At 48.3% G+C, this 25,477-nt stretch overlaps 1 long non-coding RNA gene across 1 annotated transcript in view; it reads right to left on the reverse strand.

The window, feature by feature from the left end:
- Positions 1 to 25,477, reverse strand: part of LOC138774261 (uncharacterized) — a 63,742-nt gene that overhangs the window by 13,046 nt on the left and 25,219 nt on the right. Inside the window, exon 2 of the long non-coding RNA XR_011360279.1 lies at positions 9,244 to 9,296. This is a non-coding gene — a long non-coding RNA (uncharacterized lncRNA). The remainder of the gene's footprint in view (positions 1 to 9,243; positions 9,297 to 25,477) is intronic.

Consider the following 25,477-nt stretch of genomic DNA (forward strand, 5'->3'; position numbering starts at 1 on the left):
TTACCTACCTGCCCTTCTCCTATGTCACTATCCTTACCCACCAACCCTTCTCCTATGTCACTATCCTTACCCACCAACCCTTCTCCTATGTCACTATCCTTACCCACCAATCCTTCTCCTATGTCACTATCCTTACCTACCAACCCTTCTCCTATGTCACTATCCTTACCTACCAAACCTTCTCCTATGTCACTATCCTTACCCACCAATCCTTCTCCTATGTCACTATCCTTACCTACCAACCCTTCTCCTATGTCACTATCCTTACCCACCAACCCTTCTCCTATGTCACTATCCTTACCCACCAATCCTTCTCCTATGTCACTATCCTTACCTACCAACCCTTCTCCTATGTCACTATCCTTACCCACCAACCCTTCTCCTATGTCACTATCCTTACCCACCAACCCTTCTCCTATGTCACTATCCTTACCCACCAATCCTTCTCCTATGTCACTATCCTTACCTACCAACCCTTCTCCTATGTCACTATCCTTACCTACCAACCCTTCTCCTATGTTATTTACAAACATATTAAAAAAAACAGGACCCAGTACAGACCCCTGTGGCCGCCACGTGTAACCAGCCTCTGTTCCTGAGCAGTAGTAGATTTCTGCCCTGATTTACGCAAGCAGCTGCAAATCATGGTAAATCACAAATGACTGCACCTCCCCCTCCCTCCCTCGTCCGCCCATCAGGTGAGTGGGGGATACAGCTGGTATACGCCATGGGCACAAGGTTAGTAAATGTCCCCCAGAAGCCAGAGGGTTTGGTGATAGATCTGGTAATACCAGGGCGTATGATAGAGCGGCTATACACATAAGGTGAACCTGACTCCCATGTGGAAGGGATTACTATAAATGAAGCAGTTATGATGGACCTGCCCTGTAATTGGGGTCATAGAATCACTTAGGGTCGTATTACATGGTACGATTATTAACGATAAACGTTCACAAACGAGATTGTTTATCGTTAACCTGAAATCGTTCACCATATTACACAGAACGATGGTGGTTAGGGTCCATTCACACAGAAAGATTATCTGCCAAAGATTAGAAATCTCAGGCTTTCCTGTATGACCTGATCTCTGTTTATAGTCTGTCTCTGGCTTTGGCTTCAAATCTTTGGCAGATAATCTTTCTGTGTAAATGGACCCTTAGTTACGATCGTTTACCCCTTCTGATCCCAGCAAAACAATGAACAATGTGCAATTACACTGAACGATTAGTGAACAAATGCGGAACTTGAGCGAACGAATGTGGAACTACAGTGACCGATTAACGATAATTTTAGGTTCAGATCTAAATAAACGATCAACGACATATACAAACAATTCTCCTATCGTTGCCTGCAATTACACAGAACGATTATCGTTCATATTTGAACGATATAACGATTTTTTGCATGATAACCGTCCCGTGTAATAGGCCGCCCCTTAGTATTGGCCGTTAATGAGCAGCGCAGGTGACGGCAGGAGACGATACTTTACCTGTTGTGTCCACACAAGGCGGCAGGAGCTCACACAGCCGTCACATGGGTGGGGACGCATTTACCTGCGCTTGACAATTAGCAACTGGAGTCAAGGTAGTGAGCGGAGCGTGTAAGGAGTGCAAAACAGAAGCGTTCCTGGAATCCAGGCATGCCGCCAGCAATTGTTCCTCCCCGTACATGTGAGGGCTCATAGCTGCCTGACTGGTGCCGAATGCTATACCCGGGCAAGTGATGAGAATGCCAGGGCTCCGTATATGTATCCTGCTCTGATAGGGGTAGATGTTATTACCCCCTCTCGTAGCGGCTCATACACCAAACGCTAGTGCAGCTGACAGCCCCTGTCCCCCATCCAACATGCCCAACGTCTCCATTGCACATGCCCAGTCCCTGTGTATCCCGTCCTCATCGGTCAGGAGAGTCCGGAGGCCTCCATGCACTTTACAGGTAGCCGCTCATCTATCTTGGCTGAGGGACCTATTACACGGAAAGGTTATCGTGCAGAAGATCGCTATATGGTTGGATTATCCAGCGCTGACCTTTCCGTGTTTATGCGGCAACCATCAAACGACTGACGGAAATCCATTCACATGTCGCTGATCACATCTTTTGAGCTGAACATAAAATCATTGCTAATCGTTTGCTTATCATTCAGCGTCTGTGCACATCGTTCCTTCGTTATGAGCGTTCATAGACCAGAGTACATGAACCATCGTAATTCTGATCGTAACTAACCGCTATCGTTCTGTCTATTATGGTGAAGGATTTCAGGGCGTTTACAATCGTTTAATCGTTAATCCGAGAAAACAAAAAATCGCCGGGGGAGGAAAGGGAACCTGCCGCCCTCCAGCTGTAGCAGAACTACAATTCCCATCATTCCCGGAGAGCTTTAGCTTTGGCTGTCCAGGCATGATGGGCCGCCGGCTCCCCGTCCCTGTGTTATGTGTATGGAGGCCTAAAGGGGAAGGACACTTAAGGTGAATTTTTTTGTAAGAGTCATCTGAGGATAAAATACTATGCTGTGTGTTGGTCCCTAGCAGCAAGTACTCGATGTCCCGATCACCAACCATCAGAGGCGAGATCCACAGATAATCCAGAAGCTCAGGCCTTCATATATACAGAGACACAATGAGACGGTAATGTGTGTGATTGGACCCAATGGGGGCTGCATGTGTTACCGTCTCATTATGTCCGTAGTCATGGAGACCCGACCTTCCGGATCATCAGTGGACCTCGCCTCTGACCATGACTGGGACACTGTAACCCATCTTGGGGACTGCAGCTCCTGGTGTGACTGCCCTCATATCAAAGGAAACGGACTTCTCACACTCATGGACATTCATCATGGCCAAAAGTTCATTTGTTATCTATGGGGAGGGCAGGAGAAAGCCGCAGCCGGTCAGCTCTGGTGCCAACTTATTCCTCCCAAAACAAAAGGGTCTGGTGGCAAAACCCAGTAGGCCTGACCCTTCTGTCCACCACCATCTTCTGTGGGAGGGCGCCATACTTATAAGAGTCATCCAAACCTGCAGAAAGTGAACTGACATCACTCCAAGGCGAGGATGGGGAACCTTCAGCCCTCGAGCTGTTGGAAAACTACAATTCCCATCATGCCTGAAGAGTTAAAGCTTTGGCCGTCCAGGCATGATGGGAATCAGTGTTGGACTGGCCCACCAGAGAACCAGACGATCCTCCAGTGGGCCCCCCAGCTTTAGAACCTGCACAAACACTGACTGACATGGTGTTTCTGACTGGTTCTTCATTGGTGGCCCCCAGGATCATTTCCTCTGGTGGGTCCCAGATACCCCAGTCCAACACTGATGGGAATTGTAGTTTTCCAACAGCTGGAGGGCTAAGGTTCCTTATCCCTGGTCTACGGTGTAAGGGCCCTATGACTTGGCCAATTTGGCTGATTATCGCTCCGTGTAATAGTGACAACGATCAGCGACCGATTGTGTGTGACACAAGAATCATTGGGCGTGGACCGTGCTGATCACCATGTGCACTAGCATCACTAAGGATGTCCGTGCAGCCCTTGCTAGACGATTATTGAGCTGCACAATAGGCCCAGTAATCTAGCAGATCAGTTCTCGTTTACATTATTGTAATAGGACCCTATGGGCACCACTAGAGCTAAATCCGAGCTATGGCCACCTTCATTCTCAGGACGTTAGACTTCCCACTGATCGTAAAGAGATGACAGATCCCGGCGGTGCCAGAAATCGGTGAATGAACAGGGATGAATTCTAGTCAGGCCGCCCTTCCCTGTGATCACACGGTTCGTGTTCTGATACTAATAGAGTCGGGGGAAGCGCTACACCAGAAAGGGTAATGATACGGATTTACAGAAAAGGACGGTGACCGCTCTGGAACAGGGGCAGACAGAGCGGCAAGAGCTGATAGAGGATAATGGCCGCCCATATGCAATAGCTGAAGTCCTACCTAAAAATGAAAGCTGCACAGAAAGCAATCACGGCCGAGCAATGGAAGGAAAATAGAACAATTTAGCAGCTGCCGACTTGAAGGATTAATTCCCTTTAACATGTCATGAGACATTCCGCGGCCGTACGGGGACGCGGGGACACGGAGACATTGCAATATATTTGTTTTTATCATTTAATAATGTGATTCGCAAAAGCAGGTGCTAACGGATTGATAGGCAGCTTTATTATTTTTAGGCAGAAGTTATTGAGCAAAACCCCAAATCACCAAGGCAACCCGGATCCAGACGCCGCGGCTCGATCTCAATGGCGAAAGGCATCCAAAGTCGCCCTCTATCATGAACTGTATGGGGGCGGGAGGGCAGCCGACCTGCAGGGACCTATACAATATTAGGCTGGGTTCACACTACGTATATTTCAGTCAGTATTGTGGTCCTCATATTGCAACCAAAACCAGGAGGGGATTGAAATCCACTCAATTTCACCATTGTGTGAACAGATCCTTTCTGTGTTTTTAATCCCCTCCTGGTTTTGGTTGCAATCCTGACTGAAATTTACGTAGTGTGAACGCAGCCTAACTGTGGGTTATAGGAAAAAAGAATAAAACAAAAAGTAACAATATAACTCATAACAGCAATATAATATAAATCACGTGTCAGTAATCGTATTTATGATGTCAGCAGCAGATTATTACAGGCGGAGCCCCATAGACGTTACTTATCTCCTCCATCCGCCATAGATCGCTTGAGCGGGAACTCCTGTCTTCATTGGTGGACTGACATATTCGGACCCCTTTTTATGACACCTGATATTTAGCCTGGGGGGGGGGGGGGTCTTCAATTTCTCTTCCCCATCTTGTTTGGAGTCACTGGAGGTAAATTCAGCTGATTGGACAAAGGATTTCAACAGACACGCCCCTGTGTCACTGCCGACATTGTATATCGGTGCAAACTCCAAGCCATGAGGGGAAAGAGCTGCCTGTAGAGCTCAGAGACAGGACTGTGTGGAGGAGGAAAGAGCTGCCTGTAGAGCTCAAAGACAGGACTGTGTGGAAGAGGAAAGAGCTGCCTGTAGAGCTCAGAGACAGGACTGTGTGGAAGAGGAAAGAGCTGCCTGTAGAGCTCAGAGACAGGACTGTGTGGAGGAGGAAAGAGCTGCCTGTAGAGCTCAGAGACAGGACTGTGTGGAGGAGGAAAGAGCTGCCTGTAGAGCTCAGAGACAGGACTGTGTGGAGGAGGAAAGAGCTGCCTGTAGAGCTCAGAGACAGGACTGTGTGGAGGAGGAAAGAGCTCAGAGACAGGACTGTGTGGAGGAGGAAAGAGCTCAGAGACAGGACTTTGCGGAGGAGGAGGAATGAGCTGCCTGTAGAGCTCAGAGGGTTGTGTGGAGGAGAAGATCTGGAGAAGTGTGCAAAAAAGAGGTTCTGCTGCAACAACAGTTTGTAGGAGCTCAGTGGTCTCCATTATTCTTAAAAGAAGAATCTTGGTAAGAGAAGTGACTAAGAAGCCAATGATCACTCTCCGAAGATCTTTTGTGCAGATGGGGGAAACTTCCAGAAGGTCTAACATCACTGCAGCCGCCACCAATCTGGGCTTCAGGGCGCATGAAACACATAAAGGCCGCCTGGAGTTTGCAGACTTGTTCGCTCCATGGACTCTAATCGGGTGAAGGAGATTTGATTGACAGGTGGGGAGTGAGTGAGATCACAGAGTCTCAGGAGTGAAACCCGGTGCGATCAGTAACTTGTTACAAGTCTAATGATGTCTAAAAAATGACCTAAGATTATACTTATACTTTTTCATGACATTTATGTTTCGCGTTTTTCACATCTTTTTACTTCACTCTAGAGAGTAGAACTCCCGGCAGTGCGACCCAACAGGACAGGATCTTTAAAGGGATTTTCCTCTCACCATAAAATGTAATTATACAGAGCGGCCGCCGTGATTCCCATCTAATTATAGTATCATAGCCACAGAATAGAATCCTTCATCCCCCTCCGTGTACCGGAAATAAGGCTGTTACCGCTGAGGGACAACAGACGGACGGCACACTGACGGCACACTGACGGCACACTGACGGCACACTGACGGCACACTGACGGCACGGCTATAGTCCTGTTTTATAGTTTTAATACGTCACAAGTTCTGTTCATTTTCAACCTAAATACAGGAGATAATAGGACAACAGAGAGGAAAGACAAGAGACAGTGAGGACATTTGTATTAGGGACAATGGATTTCTAGAGCCGCTCCCACTATGGCCGACACGTCACTGATGACAATACATTTGGATGGACACAGAAGCTGTAAGTCAAGAATTAGGTAAGATATATCTTACTAGAGCTTTCAGCAACGTCTCTCTGTGCCTATCTCTGACTCTCTCTTTGTAGTTCCTATTCCCCTCTCTATAGACTTCTATGAGCAGCATGTAACCAGATCCTTTAATAGCCACTGTCATTGCAGTAAACTGTGCATAGATCTATAGTATAACAAGTGAATATGAGTTTGTAATATACCTTATCAGACAAAATTGCTTCTCTCCCGTTACCAATCATCTTCCCTCTATGTCTCCCTCTGTGAAAAAATCAGCTTAACAACAACTTTGTTTGCTAGTTACAACTTGTATTTAACTCCAGGATCAGAATACAAACAGTGCAAGGAAGGGGTAGGATGGAGATGAGAGGGGGAGTACCTGGGAACACAAGTGCTGCAGAGACAGGAAGAGGGAAAGTCAGCTAAGGACAACCTCCGGAGCAGAAATCTCCCATATAAAAAATAATACAGTGCTGCTCCTTATGTACAAACGCAGAACGGTGCATCCTAGAATCCTTGATAATCTCAAGATTCATTTTCAGAGTAAATGATAAAGTAGGAAATGAATCCACTGTGTAGAGAAAGAGGGATTTTTTCTCTGATAAGATATATATATATTTTTTTTAATTCTAAGTTTTATTAAATTTTTACATTTTTATACATCAAGGGATACATTTGGCGTCTCGCAGGGCGCTGAAGTATTCATAGTCAGACAAACAGACCTAACCACGGCTCCCATAGAGTGCACTCATTTGGCATAGCAAACCTCAAATGAAGGATAGGGAGTGTGCTAGCGCTCGACCATAGAAAGGTCAGAAGACCAATAGATTAGGGGGGGGGGGGGAAGTAAGGGGGGCAGTTAGACAGAGGGGAAGTACAGAGAGGGGTGGTGACAGGAGAGCAGGCGGCTCCTCACTTATGGCCCTATTCCACGGGCCGTTTTAGAGGAGCAAACGAGCGCTATTAGCGCTCGTTTGCTCCTCGTTCCCCGCTCGCTGCCGCCGCTATTCAACGCGGCTGCAGCGAGCGGGTGAGTGCGGGAGGGGCGGCGGGGAGCTGCGGGGGGGCTGCTCGGAGGATCGCTGATCGTCCGGGCAGCCCATAGGATATAGCAGCGTCTGCTGCCGATGCTCCTATTCAGCGGAGCGACGGCAGCAGATCGCTGCTATATCAGTCGCTTGTTTTTCAACATGTTGAAAAACAAGCGACTGCAACGATCAGCCGACATGAACGATGTCGGCTGATCGTTGCACTCTATTCCACGGAACGATTATCGTCCGTAGCGGTCGATATCGTCCGAAAATGAACGATAATCGTTCCGTGGAATAGGGCCATTAGTCAGCAGAGACCTGTATTCAGGGGTCTCGGTGAACTTATCCCAGTAATACCAGGTCTGGAAGAACCTAGAGTTCGGGCATGAAGCTGAGCAGTCAGGTCCTCCATGTGTTTGATGTCCTCCTCTGATAAGATATATTACAAAATCTCTTATAAGGCGTTGATTTATGCAAAGTTTGATGAAAATGCAGCGACCATTTAACAAAAAGAAAACCTACTTCTATACTGGGCATTATCCCTCTCTCGTGCTGACAATATACATACATATACATATATATATATATATATATATATATATATATATATATCTTAGCTCCTATAGTGAATAGATGTGACACGTGATGTATCTGCACAGGACTATGTGTCACCCGCACACTACATCCTATGCGTCATATGGTTGGGAAGTCTGATTACTTCCGTGCATCATGTGATCTCATCATGCAATCCTTCCTCTAGTGGCAGACACACCACAGCCTGACCGCTCTTACTGTGAAGAAGCCTTTCCTGTATTCTCACTCCTCCATATTTGTCTAATACAAGTCTGACTATTATATTTTAGCTATTTGTGGGGTTTAGGGATATAAAACATGTGAATTTATTATTGTTGTTTAACATTATTTTTTACCTTTTCATCTAGTTTGGGTTGAGTTATTCTTTGTATCCGCATCACTCTTAGATTGCCTGGAATGGAGAACAATTTACAAACTATGTCAGGCGGCTTCTCCTCACAAAGTGATTTAGTAGGAAAACTGGAGGACGCCAAGCAGATCTGAGCAATACAACTGCTGCCCTCTAGTGGCCGTCACAGTCAATACAACAGAGAAGCCGGAGGAGCCAAGCAGAAATCAGCAATACAACTGCTGCCCTCTAGTGGCCGTCACAGCCAATACAATGGACAAGCCGGAGGAGCCAAGCAGAAATCAGCAATACAACTGCTGCCCTCTAGTGGCTGTCACAGCCAATACAATGGAGAAGCCGGAGGAGCCAAGCAGAAATCAGCAATACAACTGCTGCCCTCTAGTGGCCGTCACAGCCAATACAATGGCGGAGCCAAGCAGAAATCAGCAATACAACTGCTGCCCTCTAGTGGCCGTCACAGCCAATACAATTGAGGAGCCAGAGGATGCCAAGCAGATCTGAGCAATACAACTGCTGCCCTCTAGTGGCTGTCACAGCAAATACAATGGAGGAGCCAGAGGACGCCAAGCAGATCTGGGCAATACAACTGCTGCCCTCTAGTGGCCGTCACAGCAAGTACAACGGAGAAGCCAATGGCTGTTAGTGTCCTGTATGTATTACTGTATAGGGCAAGCCTGGCGGGTAATAACAGCACAGTGTGTGTAATTGTCTGCATGTATGTGTCTGTGTGTATGTGTGTATGTGTCTCTGTGTCTCTGTGTGGTGTGTATGTATGTGCTTGTGTGCAATAACTATTGGTTTGTTTACACAGGCAGATTTATCTGACAGATTTTTGAAGCCAAAGCCAGGAACAGACCATAAACAGGGAATGGGTCATAAAGGAAAGACTGAGATTTCTGCTCTTTTTTTAAATCCATCCCTGACTTTGGCTTCCAAAATCTGTCAGATAAATCTGCCTGTGTAAACACACCATAAGATATACATACATATTACAATTAATCGACAAGTGTAATGAATGACATTGATTACCTCAGGACAATGGCGGAAGCCGCGCAGGTAGAAGACGCTCCGTCTCTGGTTTTCTGGGTATAAACAGGAGAAATATATATATATTATTTTTAGGTACAATCAGTTTTTGTTGCAGATTTCAAATAAATAACAAAAAAAGCAAAATGCTAAACTATTCAGCAATTCAGATGACACATCAGCAGTTACATCCCAGGACCCGGCGATATAGATGGTGCACATCAGTGTTTATTAAAAGGACCCTGAGATCATCTGTACATTAGGGATGGGGAACCTGCCACCCTCCAGCTGCGGCAAAACTACAACTCCCAGCATGCCTGGAGCCAGAGCTATAGCATCTGCTGGAGGGCCAAATACTCCCTATCCCTGGGGTGCATAGTCCTCCGATTCCACCTAGCCAGAATCCTGCTACACACTGATGAGGGGCAACACCCCGAAACAGCTGTATGTGGAGGGTTACCCGGCCTTGGTTTATCCCTTGTCATTACATTGACTTATAGGGCCACTTAATATGGTGGTTTTGGTGGTTTCCTAACAGGAGCCGCCCCCGGCTGGGTCCTTCCTGGAGGGATATCTGGCTAGTCCTGGGTTTTGATTCTCTTTGATGAGGCTCCACGGACTCTTCTTTTGCATATTCCTGTTTCCCAGGGGGCAATGTACCTAGGATGTCACTGCATTGAGCGCTTTCACTAGCAGCCGGCAGTGTTGTCGTTTGGCTGGTCTCCCTGAGATCAGTGATCTGTTTCTCTTCCCGTCACACTGCGCTCCCTGCTCCTTCCATGCTGATATATATGATTCGCCTAAGGTAATTGCAGTCAGGTGATCTACCCCCCGAATGATGGACAGGCGTCTCTCCTGGTGTGGGCGGCAGAGGGTTTGGTCTCCTTTTTAGAACATTTAGAACACAGAAAAAAAAAAAAAAAAAAAAAAAAAGCAATATATTGCAAAACCGTTCTCACAAACCCTATTGATTTCTTAAAAAAAATTAATTGCAACAGCTACAGTTTAAAAACTGAGTAAAGCTGACAGGAAAAAGGTCTTAAAGTGTCAGAGAGGCGTGGCCAAGCCCCTGCAGTGCAACAGGCTGGAAATCCTCTCGCTCCCCCGCCCAACCCTGGCCCTGCTTGATTGACAGTCAGCTGAAAGCAGATGGGAGGGATGGGAGGAGGAGCGAGGAGGCATTACAGCCCACTAGATAAAACCAGATTCTTTTATGTAGAACAGTAGAAGCAGACGTATTATTGTTGCCAGCGTGATTTATCTGTATGAAGACATAATGTGACCTTTGACCCGGCTCACAGACAATGAAATGATATGGATTTTCCCTATACATAAAATCTGATCCGTCTGTACAGTAAATGCAGTTTATTGATTTCTCAGCAAATAACAACTCAGCCCGAGTTTATATCTTTACCCTCTAAATGGCAGATTTCATCTTCTCCCTGAACGCGCCCATATGCTGCTTCCTCTGCCAAGGACAAGATGACAAAGTGATCAACATAAAAGAGATAACAAGACTGAGAGAAGAAGGAAGAAAATAACATTTAGTATACTGTGAAAATCAAACACTATAGGAGTCCTAACACTGGGACCCTGCTGTACGTCCTAACACTGGGACCCTGCCGTACGTCCTAACACTGGGACCCTGCCGTACGTCCTAACACTGGGACCCTGCTGTACGTCCTAACACTGGGACCCTGCCGTACGTCCTAACACTGGGACCCTGCCGTACGTCCTAACACTGGGACCCCGCTGTACGTCCTAACACTGGGACCCCGCTGTACGTCCTAACACTGGGACCCCGCTGTACGTCCTAACACTGGGACCCCGCTGTACGTCCTAACACTGGGACCCTGCTGTACGTCCTAACACTGGGACCCTGCCGTACGTCCTAACACTGGGACCCTGCCCTATATCCTAACACTGGGACCCTGCCGTACGTCCTAACACTGGGACCCCGCTGTACGTCCTAACACTGGGACCCTGCCCTATATCCTAACACTGGGACCCTGCTGTACGTCCTAACACTGGGACCCTGCCGTACGTCCTAACACTGGGACCCTGCCGTACGTCCTAACACTGGGACCCTGCCGTATGTCCTAACACTGGGACCCTGCCCTATATCCTAACACTGGGACCCTGCTGTACGTCCTAACACTGGGCCCCTGCCGTACGTCCTAACACTGGGACCCCGCTGTACGTCCTAACACTGGGACCCTGCCGTACGTCCTAACACTGGGACCCTGCCCTATATCCTAACACTGGGACCCTGCTGTACGTCCTAACACTGGGACCCTGCTGTACGTCCTAACACTGGGACCCTGCTGTACGTCCTAACACTGGGACCAGTGGCGTAGCTACAGGGGTCGCAACGGTCGCAGTTGCGACCCGGCCCGCCAGCCAGGGGGGCCCGGCTGGGCCCCCCATGCCACCTTGCTGTGTCCCCGAAGCTGCTTGCAGTGGCGTAGCTACCACGGTCGCGGCGGTCGCCGCCGCGACCGGGCCGCTACCAAGGGGGGGCCCGCGAGGCCCCCCCTTGCCACTGCACTGCTCCCCTCCCACTCCCTCTTGTGACCGCAAGCAATGTTTTGCCTGCGATCACAAGAGGAGGCTGGGACGGGGCCGGCTGACGTGCGGGGCTGGGAGCATCAAGTAGGCAAAAAGACAGGTCCCGCGAAGCTCCGCCCCCTCCGCGGGAAGCCCCGCCCCCGCCGCGGGAAGCCCGCCAGCGCGCGTGACTAGAAGACTAGAGGAACCATTCAGGTGAGTAAAGATTTTTTTGTTTTAAAGGACATGATGGGGGGTGTAGTGGTATGAGGATGGAACAAGGGGATGATGGGGGGTGTAGTGGTATGGTGGTGAAACAAGAGGATGATGGGGGGTGTAGTGGTATGATGATGATGGAACAAGAGGATGATGAGGGGTGTAGTGGTATGATGATGATGGAACAAGAGGATGATGAGGATGTAGTGGTATGATGATGATGGAACAAGAGGATGATGAGGGGTGTAATGATATGATGATGATGGAACAAGAGGATGATGAGGGGTGTAGTGGTATGATGATGATGGAACAAGAGGATGATGGGGGGTGTAGTGGTATGATGATGGAACAAGAGGATGATGGGGGGTGTAGTGGTATGATGATGATGGAACAAGAGGATGATGGGGGGTGTAGTGGTATGATGGTGGAACAAGAGGATGATGGGGGGTGTAGTGGTATGATGGTGGAACAAGAGGATGATGGGGATGTAGTGGTATGAGGATGGAACAAGAGGATGATGGGGGGTGTAGTGGTATGATGATGATGATGGAACAAGAGGATGATGAGGGTGTAGTGGTATGAGGATGGAACAAGAGGATGATGGGGTGTAGTGGTATGATGATGGAACAAGAGGATGATGAGGGGTGTAGTGGTATGATGATGATGATGGAACAAGAGGATGATGGGGGTGTAGTGGTATGATGATGAAGGAACAAGAGGATGATGGGGGGTGTAGTGGTATGATGATGAAGGAACAAGAGGATGATGAGGGTGTAGTGGTATGAGGATGGAACAAGAGGATGATGGGGTGTAGTGGTATGATGATGGAACAAGAGGATGATGAGGGGTGTAGTGGTATGATGATGATGATGGAACAAGAGGATGATGGGGGTGTAGTGGTATGATGATGAAGGAACAAGAGGATGATGGGGGGTGTAGTGGTATGATGATGAAGGAACAAGAGGATGATGGGGGGTGTAGTGGTATGATGATGATGGAACAAGAGGATGATGGGGGGTGTAGTGGTATGATGATGAAACAAGAGGATGATGGGGGTGTAGTGGTATGATGATGATGGAACAAGAGGATGATGAGGGGTGTAGTGGTATGATGATGATGGAACAAGAGGATGATGAGGGGTGTAGTGGTATGATGATGGAACAAGAGGATGATGGGGGGTGTAGTGGTATGATGATGATGGAACAAGAGGATGATGGGGGTGTAGTGGTATGATGATGATGGAACAAGAGGATGATGGGGGGTGTAGTGGTATGATGATGAAACAAGAGGATGATGGGGGTGTAGTGGTATGATGATGAAACAAGAGGATGATGGGGGTGTAGTGGTATGAGGATGGAACAAGGGGATGATGGGGGGTGTAGTGGTATGGTGGTGAAACAAGAGGATGATGGGGGTGTAGTGGTATGATGATGATGGAACAAGAGGATGATGAGGGGTGTAGTGGTATGATGATGATGGAACAAGAGGATGATGAGGGGTGTAGTGGTATGATGATGATGGAACAAGAGGATGATGAGGGGTGTAGTGGTATGATGATGATGGAACAAGAGGATGATGAGGGGTGTAGTGGTATGATGATGATGGAACAAGAGGAGGATGGGGGGTGTAGTGGTATGATGATGATGGAACAAGAGGATGATGGGGGGTGTAGTGGTATGATGGTGGAACAAGAGGATGATGGGGGGTGTAGTGGTATGAGGATGGAACAAGAGGATGATGGGGGGTGTAGTGGTATGATGGTGGAACAAGAGGATGATGGGGGGTTTAGTGGTATGAGGATGGAACAAGAGGATGATGGGGGTGTAGTGGTATGATGATGATGATGGAACAAGAGGATGATGAGGGTGTAGTGGTATGAGGATGGAACAAGAGGATGATGGGGGTGTAGTGGTATGATGATGATGATGGAACAAGAGGATGATGAGGGGTGTAGTGGTATGATGATGATGATGGAACAAGAGGATGATGAGGGTGTAGTGGTATGATGATGGAACAAGAGGATGATGAGGGGTGTAGTGGTATGATGATGATGATGGAACAAGAGGATGATGGGGGTGTAGTGGTATGATGATGAAGGAACAAGAGGATGATGGGGGGTGTAGTGGTATGATGATGAAGGAACAAGAGGATGATGGGGGGTGTAGTGGTATGATGATGATGGAACAAGAGGATGATGGGGGGTGTAGTGGTATGATGATGAAACAAGAGGATGATGGGGGTGTAGTGGTATGATGATGATGGAACAAGAGGATGATGAGGGGTGTAGTGGTATGATGATGATGATGATGGAACAAGAGGATGATGAGGGGTGTAGTGGTATGATGATGGAACAAGAGGATGATGGGGGGTGTAGTGGTATGATGATGATGGAACAAGAGGATGATGGGGGTGTAGTGGTATGATGATGATGGAACAAGAGGATGATGGGGGGTGTAGTGGTATGATGATGAAACAAGAGGATGATGGGGGTGTAGTGGTATGATGATGAAACAAGAGGATGATGGGGGTGTAGTGGTATGATGATGGAACAAGAGGATGATGAGGGGTGTAGTGGTATGATGATGATGATGGAACAAGAGGATGATGAGGGGTGTAGTGGTATGATGATGATGATGATGATGGAACAAGAGGATGATGAGGGGTGTAGTGGTATGATGATGATAATGGAACAAGAGGATGATGGGGGTGTAGTGGTATGATGATGATGGAACAAGAGGATGATGGGGGGTGTAGTGGTATGATGATGGAACAAGAGGATGATGGGGGTGTAGTGGTATGATGATGAAGGAACAAGAGGATGATGAAGAGTGTAGTGGTATGATGATGGAGGGCAGGAGGATGAAAGGGGTAGTAGTATGGTGATGAAGGGGCAGGAGGAGGGGACAACATGGGGGGCATCTGTAAGGGGGATAAAATGGGGGGCCATCTATATGGGGGATAACATGGGGGGCATCTATATGGGGGATAACATGGGGGGGCATCTATAAGGGGGAAACATTGGGGGGCCATCTATAAGGTGGACTACATGGGGGGTGTATACAATAGGGCATGCACAGAGGGGGATATGTACTATAAGGGAGTCACATAGAGTCAGGCTAGCTACTAAATGAGGGTGTAAAGGGGCCAATACAGATGTGCAGTGTGTATAGAGATGAGGATGGTGTCAGTGTGAGGAGACTAATATGTCTGTCTGGCAGATTCTGTGGATTCGTGGCTCAGACGTTCTCATAATGGCCGAGAGCAGATGGAGAAGAAGATGAAAAGGGAAGAACTCCGATCAGAGAAGACGTCCCCTGTGAGTCACTTGATATAACTGCACTGTAATTTATATGGTGTATAGAGCCTGTGTGGAGCTGCATCCACCTCTATATGACTGGATGAGGTGATATTGGTCTATGTACAGAGGATTATATTCAGTAGCAGTGGTGGTGTTAGTCAGTATGTGGTGGTATTAGTCAGTAGCAGCAGTGGTGTTAGTCAGTATGTGGTGGTATTATTTGTTGTTATCTGGTACTGTGTTTTATTGGATTTAGTATACTGCATTTGGTCAGTAACAATATGGTGGTGAGGGTTGTGGTGTGGCAGTAATATTTCCCCTTGTGTACTGGTAATATGGGTCTCAGTAAACAGGATTTGTTTAGTAACAGTATGGCGGTAATATGTACGGTGATAATATTTCCTGTATACTGGTATTATTGGTAATATCAGTCTTGAGATATATATCTACCAATAGCATCGAGAAAGGGGGGGGGGGCCCAAGTTGACCTCTTGCACCAGGGCCCAAGAGACATTAGCTACGCCCCTGACTGGGACCCTGCTGTACGTCCTAACACTGGGACCCTGCTGTACGTCCTAACACTGGGACCCTGCTGTACGTCCTAACACTGGGACCCTGCTGTACGTCCTAACACTGGGACCCTGCTGTACGTCCTAACACTGGGACCCTGCTGTACGTCCTAACACTGGGACCCTGCTGTACGTCCTAACACTGGGACCCTGCCGTACATCCTTACACTGGGACCCTGCTGTACGTCCTAACATTGGGACCCTGCTGTACGTCCTAACACTGGGACCCCGCTGTACGTCCTAACACTGGGACCCCGCTGTACGTCCTAACACTGGGACCCTGCCCTATATCCTAACACTGGGACCCTGCCCTATATCCTAACACTGGGACCCTGCTGTACGTCCTAACACTGGGACCCTGCTGTACGTCCTAACACTGGGACCCTGCCCTATATCCTAACACTGGGACCCCGCTGTACGTCCTAACACTGGGACCCTGCCCTATATCCTAACACTGGGACCCTGCTGTACGTCCTAACACTGGGACCCTGCTGTACGTCCTAACACTGGGCCCCTGCTGTACGTCCTAACACTGGGACCCTGCCCTATATCCTAACACTGGGACCCCGCTGTATGTCCTAACACTGGGACCCTGCTGTACGTCCTAACACTGGGACCCTGCCCTATATCCTAACACTGGGACCCTGCCCTATATCCTAACACTGGGACCCTGCTGTACGTCCTAACACTGGGACCCTGCTGTACGTCCTAACACTGGGACCCTGCTGTACATCCTAACACTGGGACCCTGCTGTACGTCCTAACACTGGGACCCTGCTGTACGTCCTAACACTGGGACCCTGCCCTATATCCTAACACTGGGACCCTGCTGTACGTCCTAACACTGGGACCCTGCTGTACATCCTAACACTGGGACCCTGCCCTATATCCTAACACTGGGACCCTGCCGTACGTCCTAACACTGGGACCCCGCTGTACGTCCTAACACTGGGACCCTGCTGTACGTCCTAACACTGGGACCCTGCTGTACGTCCTAACACTGGGACCCTGCTGTACGTCCTAACACTGGGACCCTGCTGTACGTCCTAACACTGGGACCCTGCTGTACGTCCTAACACTGGGACCCTGCTGTACGTCCTTACACTGGGATCCTGCTGTGATGGGCGAGGTGCAGCTGGGGACATGTAGGCTGGAACGCAGCAGGAATCATGGGCAGGAGAGCTGGGAGCACAATGCTAGGGTTAGCAATGCAGCGGCTCCAACAATGGGGTCAGGACAGGGGCAGGAATTATAGGCAGATATTTGGTGCAAATAATCAATTAAAGGCAAACTGTCCATTTAAATTTCACAGGGTGGGGGCATAAAGGAGCAGAGAAGCTGGCGCCGGCCTCTAACACATGAGATCTGGCATCCACTGACAACAGGGAACGGGAGTAAATATTCTGGTGGGGCCCCTCCATATTACAATCACTTTTCTCCAATGTGGTAATGAGGGCCAGCAGCCACAGTTTATCCTCTTATTTTAAGTTTTAGAGGCGACTAACCGATAATAATTACAGATTATGGTGCAAAAAACTGAACCCACGCAGCAAAGAAAAATAATAAAAAAAATGTAGGTGTCAGAAAAAGCCGAATATTAAATGTTTATTTACTAAAGAGTTTTAGTTTTTCAAGCAGTACAGTCATTTATTTATTACAGACATGTCAAAGGTTCAGATCACACCAGGTCTCCGTCCTGACACCCACTGTGATCGCTAGTTATAAGCAGGTAAAGCACAAGGCAGCGAGCAACAACCTGTGTTGTGTCTCTTCCTTGTGTGTCTTTTCCTTGTGTCTCTTCCTTGTGTGTCTCCTCCTTGAGTGTCTTTTCCTTGTGTTTCTTCCTTGTGTGTCTCTTCCTTGTGTGTCTTTTCCTTGTGTCTCTTCCTTGTGTGTCTCCTCCTTGAGTGTCTTTTCCTTGTGTCTCCTCCTTGAGTGTCTCCTCCTTGAGTTTCTTCCTTGTGTGTCTCCTCCTTGTGTGTCTTTTCCTTGTGTCTCTTCCTTGTGTGTCTCCTCCTTGAGTGTCTTTTCCTTGTGTCTCCTCCTTGTGTGTCTCCTCCTTGAGTGTCTTTTCCTTGTGTCTCCTCCTTGTGTGTCTCCTCCTTGAGTGTCTTTTCCTTGTGTCTCCTCCTTGTGTGTCTCCTCCTTGAGTGTCTTTTCCTTGTGTCTCCTCCTTGTGTGTCTCCTCCTTAAGTGTCTTTTCCTTGTGTCTCTTCCTTGTGTGTCTTTTCCTTGTGTCTCTTCCTTGTGTGTCTCCTCCTTGTGTGTCTTTTCTTTGTGTCTCTTCCTTGTGTGTCTCCTCCTTGAGTGTCTTTTCCTTGTGTCTCTTCCTTGTGTGTCTCCTCCTTGAGTCTCTTCCTTGTGTGTCTCCTCCTTGTGTGTCTTTTCCTTGTGTCTCTTCCTTGTGTGTCTCCTCCTTGAATGTCTTTTCCTTGTGTCTCTTCCTTGTGTGTCTCCTCCTTGTGTCTATTCCTTGTGTGCCTTTTACTTGTGTCTCTTCCTTGTGCTTCTCCTTCTTGTGTGTCTCCTCTTTGTGTGTCTCCTCCTTGTGTGTCTCTTTCTTGTGCACCTCCTTCTTATATGTCACCTCCTTGTGCGTCTCCTCCTTGTGTGTCACTTCCTTGTGCATCTCCTCCTTGTGTGTCTCTTCCTTGTGCGTCTCTTCCTTGTGCGTCTCTTCCTTGTGCGTCTCTTCCTTGTGCGTCTCTTCCTTGTGCGTCTCTTCCTTGTGCGTCTCTTCCTTGTGCGTCTCCTCCTTGTGTGTCTTCTCCTTGTGTGTCTCTTCATTGTGTCTCCTCCTTGTGTGTCTCTTTCTTGTGCACCTCTTTCTTATATGTCACCTCCTTGTGTGTCTCCTCCTTGTGTGTCTTTTCCTTGTGTATCTCTTCCTTGTATGTCTCCTCCTTGTGCGTCTCTTCCTTGTGTGTCTTTTCCTTGTGCGTCTCCTTCTTCTGTGCCTTATCCTTGTGTGTCTCCTCCTTGTGCGTCTCTTCCTTGTGTTTCTTTTCCTTGTGTGACTCTTCCTTGTGTGTCTCCTCCTTGTGAGTCTCCTGCTTGTGTGTCTTTTCCTTTTGTGTCTCTTTCTTGTGCCCTTCTTTCTTATATGTCACCTCCTTGTGTGTCTCCTCCTTGTGTGTCTCCTCCTTGTGTGTCTCTTCCTTGTGCGTCTCCTCCTTGTGTCTCCTCCTTGTGTGTCTCCTCCTTGTGTGTCTCCTCCTTGTGTGTCTCCTCCTTGTGTGTCTCCTCCTTGTGCGTCTCCTCCTTGTGTGTCTCTTCCTTGTGCGTCTCCTCCTTGTGCGTCTTTTCCTTGTGTCTCTTCCTTGTGTGCCTTTTACTTGTGTCTCTTCCTTGTGTGTCTCCTCCTTGTGAGTCTCCTGCTTGTGTGTCTTTTCCTTTTGTGTCTCTTTCTTGTGCCCTTCTTTCTTATATGTCACCTCCTTGTGTGTCTCCTCCTTGTGCGTCTCCTCCTTGTGTGTCTCTTCCTTGTGCGTCTCCTCCTTGTGCGTCTTTTCCTTGTGTCTCTTCCTTGTGTGCCTTTTACTTGTGTCTCTTCCTTGTGTGTCTCCTCCTTGTGTCTCCACTTTGTGTCTTTTCTTTGTGTCTCTTCCTTGTGTGTCTCCTCCTTGTGTGCCTTTTACTTGTGTCTCTTCCTTGTGCTTCTCCTCCTTGTGTGTCTCTTCCTTGTGTGTCTCCTCCTTGTGTCTCTTCCTTGTGTGTCTCCTCCTTGTGTGTCTCTTCCTTGTGTGTCTACTCTTTGTGCGTCTCTTCCTTGTGTGTCTCCTCCTTGTGCGTCTCTTCCTTGTGCGTCTCCTCCTTGTGTGTCTCCTCCTTGTGTGTCTCTTCCTTGTGCGTCTCCTCCTTGTGTGTCTCCTCCTTGTGTGTCTTCTCCTTGTGTGTCTCTTCATTGTGTCTCCTCCTTGTGTGTCTCTTCCTTGTGTGTCTCTTTCTTGTGCACCTCTTTCTTATATGTCACCTCCTTGTGTGTCTCATCCTTGTGTGTCTCTTCCTTGTGCGTCTCTTCCTTGTGCACCCCTTTCTTATATGTCACCTCCTTGTGTGTCTCCTCCTTGTGTGTCTTTTCCTTGTGTATCTCTTCCTTGTATGTCTCCTCCTTGTGCGTCTCTTCCTTGTGTGTCTTTTACTTGTGCGTCTCCTTCTGTGCCTTATCCTTGTGTGTCTCCTCCTTGTGCGTCTCTTCCTTGTGTTTCTTTTGCTTGTGTGACTCTTCCTTGTGTGACTCTTCCTTGTGTGTCTCCTCCTTGTGTGTCTCCTCCTTGTGTGTCTCCTCCTTGTGAGTCTCTTCCTTGTGTGTCTCTTCCTTATGCGTTTCTTCCTTGTGCGTCTCTTCCTTGTGCACCCCTTTTTTATGTCACCTCCTTGTGTGTCTCCTCCTTGTGTGTCTCCTCCTTGTGTGTCTCCTCCTTGTGTGTTTCTTCCTTGTGTGTCTCCTCCTTGTGTGTTTCTTCCTTGTGTGTCTCCTCCTTGTGTGTCTTCTCCTTGTGTCTCCACCTTGTGCGTCTCTTCCTTGTGTGTCTCTTCCTTGTGTGTTTCCTCCTTGTGTGTCTCCTCCTTGTGTGTCTCTTCCTTGTGTGTTTCCTCCTTGTGTGTTTCCTCCTTGTGTGTCTCCTCCTTGTGTGTCTCTTCCTTGTGTGTTTCCTCCTTGTGTGTCTCCTTGTGTGTCTCCTCCTTGTGCGTCTCCTCCTTGTGTCTCCTCCTTGTGTGTCTCTTCCTTGTGTGTCTCCTCCTTGTGTGTCTTCTCCTTGTGTGTCTCTTCATTGTGTCTCCTCCTTGTGTGTCTCTTCCTTGTGTGTCTCTTTCTTGTGCACCTCTTTCTTATATGTCACCTCCTTGTGTGTCTCATCCTTGTGTGTCTCTTCCTTGTGCGTCTCTTCCTTGTGCACCCCATTCTTATACGTCAACTCCTCGTGTGTCTCTTCCTTGTGCTTCTCCTCCTTGTGCGTCTTCTCCTTGTGTATCTCCTCTTTGTGTGTCTCCTCCTTGTGTGTCTCTTTCTTGTGTCTCTTTCTTATATGTCACCTCCTTGTGTGTCTCCTCCTTGTGTGTATCCTCCTTGTGTGTCTCTTCCTTGTGTGTCTCCTCCTTGTGTGTCTTTTCCTTTTGTGTCTCTTTCTTGTGCTCCTCTTTCTTATATGTCACCTCCTTGTGTGTCTCCTCCTTGTGTGTCTCTTCCTTGTGCGTCTCCTCCTTGTGCGTCTCCTCCTTGTGCATCTCCTCCTTTTGTGTCTCCCCCTTGTGCGTCTTTTCCTTGTGTCTCTTCCTTGTGTGTCTTTTCCTTGTGTCTCTTCCTTGTGTCTCCACTTTGTGTCTTTTCTTTGTGTCTCTTCCTTGTGTGTCTCCTCCTTGTGTGCCTTTTACTTGTGTCTCTTCCTTGTGCTTCTCCTCCTTGTGTGTCTCTTCCTCGTGTGTCTCCTCCTTGTGTCTCTTCCTTGTGTGTCTTCTCCTTGTGTGTCTCCTCCTCGTGTGTCTTCTCCTTGTGTGTCTCTTCCTTGTGTCTCCTCCTTGTGTGTCTTTTCCTTGTGTGTCTCCTCATTGTGCGTCTCGTCCTTGTGTGTCGCTTCCTTGTGCGTCTCCTCCTCGTGTGTCTCCTCCTTGTGTGTCTTCTCCTTGTGTGTCTCTTCCTTGTGTCTCCTCCTTGTGTGTCTCCTCCTTGTGTCTCCTTCTTGTGCGTCTCCTCCTTGTGTGTCTTCTCCTTGTGTGTCTCTTCCTTGTGTCTCCTCCTTGTGCGTCTCCTCATTGTGTCTCCTTCTTATTTGTCTCCTCCTTGTGCGTCTCCTCCTTGTGTGTCTCTTCCTTGTGTCTCCTCCTTGTGTGTCTCCTCCTTGTGTGTCTCCTCTTTGTGCGTCTCTTTCTTGTGCATCTCGTCCTTGTGCACCCCTTTCTTATATGTCACCTCCTTGTGTGTCTCCTTCTTGTGTGTCTCTTCCTTGTGCGTCTCTTCCTTGTGCGTCTTTTCCTTGTGCGTCTCCTCCTTGTGCGTCTCTTCCTTGTGCGTCTCCTCCTTGTGTGTCTCCTCCTTGTGTGTCTCCTCCTTGTGTGTCTCCTCCTTGTGTGTCTCCTCCTTGTGTGTCTCCTCCTTGTGTGCCTTTTACTTGTGTCTCTTCCTTGTGCATCTCCTCCTTGTGCGTCTTCTCATTGTGTGTCTCCTCTTTGTGTGTCTCCTCCTTGTGTGTCTCCTCCTTGTGTGTCTCTTCCTTGTGTGTCTCCTCCTTGTGTGTCTTCTCCTTGTGTGTCTCTTCATTGGGTCTCCTCCTTGTGTGTCTCTTCCTTGTGCGTCTCTTCCTTGTGTATCTCTTTCTTGTGTGTCTCCTCCTTGTGCGTCTCTTCCTTGTGTGTCTTTTCCTTGTGCGTCTCCTTCTGTGCCTTATCCTTGTGTGTCTCCTCTTTGTGTGTCTTTTTCTTGTGTTTCTTTTCCTTGTGTGTCTCTTCCTTGTGTGTTTCCTCCTTGTGTGTCTCCTCCTTGTGTGTCTCCTCCTTGTGTCTCCTCCTTGTGCGTCTCCTCCTTGTGTCTCCTCCTTGTGTGTCTCCTCCTTGTGTGTCTCCTCCTTGTGTGTCTCCTCCTTGTGTGTCTCCTCCTTGTGTGTCTCCTCCTTGTGTCTCTTCCATGTGTGTCTCCTCCTTGTGTGTTTCCTCCTTGTGTGTCTCCTCCTTGTGTGTCTCTTCCTTGTGCATCTCCTCCTTGTGTCTCCTCCTTGTGTGTCTCCTCCTTGTGTCTCCTCCTTGTGTGTCTCCTCCTTGTGTGTCTCCTCCTTGTGTGTCTCCTCCTTGTGTGTCCTCCTTGTGTGTCTCCTCCTTGTGTGTCTCCTCCTTGTGTCTCCTCCTTGTGTGTCTCCTCCTTGTGCGTCTCCTCCTTGTGTCTCCTCCTTGTGTGTCTCCTCCTTGTGTCTCCTCCTTGTGTGTCTCCTCCTTGTGTGTCTCCTCCTTGTGTGTCTCCTCCTTGTGTCTCTTCCTTGTGTGTCTCCTCCTTGTGTGTCTCCTCCTTGTGTCTCCTCTTTGTGTCTCCTCCTTGTGCGTCTCCTCCTTGTGTCTCCTCCTTGTGTGTCTCCTCCTTGTGTCTCCTCCTTGTGTGTCTCCTCCTTGTGTGTCTCCTCCTTGTGTGTCTCCTCTTTGTGTCTCCTCCTTGTGTCTCCTCCTTGTGTGTCTCTTCCTTGTTCCGATTGATCGCCGATAAAACATGCTGTGTGGTTCGTCCTGGGCGATCGTACACAACAGTAATAAATGCAGAATTATTCGCTAAAAATCATTGGTTATCGCTAGCGAACAATCGTTATAGCGAATCTTTGAACGCTAATCGCTGTGTGTAATACGGTCTTTAGTTTTAGCGATTTTGTGGTTTCCTGATATGTGGAGAGAACGGCCGCTGTGCAGCTGACGTCCTGATAGTGAGGGCGTCCGTCAGGAGCTGACAGTGATTACGGCTTTTAGCCGCCACATATTGGCTTCTTCCTTGTGTATACTATACTGTACATGTTGCGGCCCCTCAGGGGAGCGCCCACCCCAGTACCCCAGCCGGATGGCTGCAAGACCCTCAGTGATCTCCAGCTTTTCCATTGGATCCAGCTGTACCCTAAAAGTTTGGAGAGATCCGCACAAAGCCGCAGTGTCTTCCAGGTGAGCCCGGAATCTTTGTCCGTTCTCCTCCATCTTGGTATCACCGGAGGTGCCGACTTCTGCCGGTTTTCTTCTCTCCTTCATAGTCGGGATTTGAGGCAAGTGGATTGTGAACAGGAGCAAACTACAACCACTCCCCCATTTAACTTCCACCAATCTTTTCGGGGATCTCACCCCAATACCAGACGCCCCTCACTGCCCCTGCAGAAATCTCTGATAAAACCCTAATCTGCAAAACCGACCGCAGAACCAACAACCAGAAGATTCCAGAACCCAGAGACAATGGAGGAGCAACAGGATAAAGACTGCGAGAGAACAAGTACAAGACACAGAGACCAAAACTACACAGGATGAGCCGACTGGATGAACTAGAAACAAGACTAGACTAGAAAAAGGAATACTGGATGAAACAAACAGAGCACTCACTATAGTCCGCACTGTACTGCCAAAGTCAGGGATAATTAAAGAGACACCAGATCCAAACCAGCCTGAGAAACGTCATCAGTGAGACCTCTGCCCAGCATCTGCCCCAGGAATATAAGGCCGGGGCTCCACTGCGACTCCGACTGTAACTACTGAGTCCTAGAGATGCCATACAAGTCTATGGATTCTGTGCACTGCAGCTGTGGCTCCATAAGGTCAATCAGGTAGTGCTACAAAAAGGTGTCAGTGCAGCCCGGGCCCAATATACAGGAGACGGATAGATCTCCATATGATATCTGGTATTAGTGAGGGGTCCAGCACCCACAATGCGCCATTTATATTAATGGGGTCTTCTTACATTGTGGAGAATACCAACACGACTGTTACCCCTACATTCCCTATACCTGCACCACTGATTTGACTATCACTAAAAATATACTGGGAAATCCCCAAATCTAATATTATTTCCAGAAATTTCCTGCAACAGCGGCAATCACCTGAGCGGAACCTCAAATGACCCTCATTTTTATATGACTGAAGGCGATGGGGGGCCTGTCATCAAACAGTCAAAGTGACATGTCAGTACGCTCAATCCATGGGGGGTCTTACTGCTGAGACCTCAACAGAGAAGGAGCAGGGAGAAGCGCTCAGTGTCACACTTCCCTCCCTGGCGTGCAGCAATCTCTGCCCAGGCAGCTGCAATTTGAGCCTATGGGACTGCTGGACGGGGATGATCGATATCGGGGAAGTGTAATAAGACCCCGACCAATCGAAATGCTTGATATCTGGTTTGATGGCAGCTGCTCCCCATAACACATAATAAGTGTCACCCTCACTGTGCGCTGCCCTAGTAGGTGCTGATAGATTCCCTTTAAAGCCCATACACCACAAATAATAATAAGAAGAAATGTCATTTTACCAAGTTGCTTTTTATTTCATAGATATTTTATTCCTCCAATTTGCTTTTCATAAACCATTTGCACAGTTCCCTGCGTGGCCACTAGGTGGCAGACGTGTAATGATTATCACTGAGCTGCTTCATAGACAGCTCTGCAGGATGAGAGGATAGAACTGTACAGGGTAATAGTCAGCTATATCCATCATCAGAAGTTATCTTTGAGCGGAATACCCCTTTAAGGTAAGAAAAAAAAGAACAATGAGAAGTGAATGTTTATCGTGTAGGCTTTGTTGTAAATAGTCCATTGTACCCCCCCCCCCCCCGACCATCTGTGACGCGTCTCCATTAGAATCGGTCAGAGCTTTGGCCTCCTGGGCCGATGTTTGTTATTAGACCGGCACTGTGCACGGGAATTGGGCCGCGGTTCAGAAACAGGACTGCGGCCCCGGCTTCCCTGCGCCGCCGCCGCCGTTGTTCATGTGCAAAGCTTAAAGCGAATGTAACTGAAGGTATATTAGCTGTAAGTCCTATTCACACATAGTAACCCTGTCTGTTATTACGGACAGGATTATGAAAGTGTTTGCGCATTTGCAGGGACCCCGTCAGGTGACACGAACGCACAATGCCCTACAAAAATGTTTGTGTCATGGAACTTGG

This window comes from Dendropsophus ebraccatus, chromosome 15 (assembly GCF_027789765.1).
Source record: "Dendropsophus ebraccatus isolate aDenEbr1 chromosome 15, aDenEbr1.pat, whole genome shotgun sequence".
In the NCBI taxonomy this organism is placed as follows: domain Eukaryota; kingdom Metazoa; phylum Chordata; class Amphibia; order Anura; family Hylidae; genus Dendropsophus; species Dendropsophus ebraccatus.